Below are 3,139 nucleotides of genomic sequence, written 5' to 3' on the forward strand. Positions count from 1 at the left end.
AGAAATACTGAAAAAAGTTATGCGCAGACAAAAGAGGACCGGAGGGAGTACTACTCATGTTCCTACTACGGTTAAGGAATATGCGGTTATCCTCAAAAAACAAAAGTCCTTCTTCGCGCTTCCGCATGCACGAGAATTTGGTTCTGCTCGCGATATGGATGATAGCTGGAGGATGAAGTGAACCCAGAGGCATGCTAGCACGCGAGTGTACTCATGTTCCTACTACTCCTACTACTACTAGTAGTACAACTGTGATACACTTGATGGTCAAAATACTATTATTCATTCGGTCCTCACAGTGAAGTGACAAGACCCTGCGCTCGAGGTGACACCAGTCCAGGCGGCATGTCCGGGTTACCAAAGTCAGCCTCACCTTGTCACTGTCACCGCCGCAGTATAGCATGCCTCGCCTCGTCTCCCTCTCCCCTAGCACCACTCCATCTCCATCTCCGTCTCGCCGGAGATCCTGAGGTCACTCTTCATTATCTCACTGTGCCCCCGCATACCCTCACCTCGCTCGCCTCCCCCAGTACCACTATTCCCTCGCTAGCCGCTCCAGCACCGACAGCCTTCTCCCCCGTAAATCAAGCCCCCCAAAACCCCACCTTCCAAACTCCACCATGACCGAACGCGAACCGCGCAGGATCCATATGAGCCGCGATTGGAGCTATCGTCCTCGACCTCTGTTGTTCGTGTATGGATATGTTGAGCGCCATGCGGCTGGCTGCATGCTCGAGGGGCATGCACACGGCCATCGTTGAAGCGAGGCCTAAGCTTTTCAAGACACCCTGCTTGCTGCTATCTGGTCTTGCGAGATTGGCTCACCATGATACGGAGGCGTACATGATGCCCCTCGACTTCAATCCGATCTCCATTAGCCGAAACTTCTTTGCAGGTATGTAGTGGGTCGCCGTACATCATTTCCCTCGACTTCCATCCGATCACCATCGCCCGAAACTTCTTGGCAGGTATGTACTGGGTCGGCATGAACTCCCACTAGATGGCTGCCGTCAGATAAGACGGTAAAAAGTTGGTGCTCGTGAACTTCCAGACCTCCCATGAGATTATCCTTCCTCCGTTGGATTATATAGAGTATTACCATCGCGGTCCTAGTCATCTAGATTACCGCGTCAGTTGGCTGGACCTTGTTTTAAAGAAGATTGTAACCTACCAAGTGCCCACACGACATGCAGATTACGCAGACTTCAAGCTAATTGCCTTGTTCGACAAGGGACTCGCCTATCTTTACGCCGGTGCCTTCTTTAGATGGAGACAACTCAGCTCGCAGTGGATCGTCGTCAAAGCTGATACACACTTCTGTGATGCTATTGAACACAATGGCATCATCTACGCGATGGACAAAGCAGATGGCACCACGTATTGCTGGGACGGCGCGTGTAAGTTGTTTCTGTCTCATGTTAATGATGACGCCATGACACTGTTTGAACTTTTTGTGATGATTGGCATATCCCTGTTTGAGCAGAACTATGGCAATGTATTAGAGACGCCGTAAATCAGCTATATTTGGAATGAGTTAATTCATGTGATTGTGATCATGTCATTACAGCCAACTAGCAGGGTGACCCGCGCATTTGCGCGGCTAGATTTTCTAAATATATCTATATACTAAGTGATATTATATTTGGATTATGTCTCAAGATCAAAAGTTTGAACATTATTTTCCATATGAATTAGACAATATAAATATTACCAATATGCAAGCAACTAACTTTATAAAATTTGATAAGACACATTACTCTCGGTCTATTTTTACTATACCTCATGAGTTGGCAATCACACCAAAGGAGGCATAATACTTAATTTAAAAAAATTATGAATAAATTTGACCAAGAACTAAATCTAAGTATTCATGTCTTTCGTTTCTGTATAGTTTTTTTTCTTCCATCAGATGATCATTATCATTGTGGTGGCTTACCCAGTCGTGCCTTCAACCCTAATTATTATCTGATTATATTTAGCTTTTCATTGGCTTTTCATATGGCCAAAATAGATAAATTTATATGAAAGTTATATTCAATGGAACCACCCTAATTAGCTTCATAGAATCAATTTATGTATTCAGCCCATGTGGTCAAATGTGTTGGCTTGTCTTTTCCCACTTCTCTCACCCCTTGGTCATTGGCACCGTTAGCTACCTCATATGTCATTGAGGTCACCAATCGGTGTATTCAACGTAATTACTACTGCAAATCAAACTTATCGAGCATAAATGATTGAGATATTCATAGGAACTCTAGAGTTGTGCATTTTTTTCATGATAGTTGTATGTGTTGCTCTTTCACCTCCCTCACTTCTTTCCAGAAATAACTCAATAGTTCACTCGTCCCTCCTAGTCTTCGACATAATTTCTACAACAAATTATGCTCATCAAGCACACACGATCGGTATATTCAAGAGATGCTACTTTTCCATGATGATTGTACGTGCCATCTAATATAATAATAGTGTTCCATATGTTCCAAAATGTATGGTACATTTTATTATTTCTAGTTTGTAATTCACCATTTTATCTGCAATTTTCATTTATAATACATCAAAAATTTAGTAAAATGATATACGACAAAAGTATTTTTCAGTCAATACGACTGTTGTCATTCTCACATCTCCGGTCCATGTACTTGTGTGTATGGTAGTGGTGAAAGTTTTTAAGCATGTCCTCACAAAATGTTTTAAAACATCTTCGAGCAATAAAATGTTTTAAAACATCTGGTTGCATGTTTAGTTATGCACCTCATATTTTTAAACAGGTGGGTTATTTTTCTTATACATGTACATTCCAGATGTTTTAATCCCGTGGTCCTTCTAGTAACATTTTTCATGAGGAATATTTAATGTAAACTGAAGCATTTGCGTGCCTTATTTCTTTGTATTGGTTTTCAATAGAACGAAAATACATGTTGTCCATTCATGATATTTACGGAAAACATCATATTGTAGGCATACTCTACTAATATTAGGCAAAAGTATTTTGCTTATATCTTTGCGTACACCTCTATTTTAAGTCAGAATAGATAGTCGTTTTTTTTTTTGACATGTGCTGGACGATGCACGCTGCGCCAGCCATATCCTCTGAAGCTCAGCTTGACTTAGTCACAAAAAAACAGCTTGGCTCATTCAC

Source organism: Triticum aestivum, chromosome 4D, assembly GCF_018294505.1.
Source record: "Triticum aestivum cultivar Chinese Spring chromosome 4D, IWGSC CS RefSeq v2.1, whole genome shotgun sequence".
NCBI lineage: Eukaryota > Viridiplantae > Streptophyta > Magnoliopsida > Poales > Poaceae > Triticum > Triticum aestivum.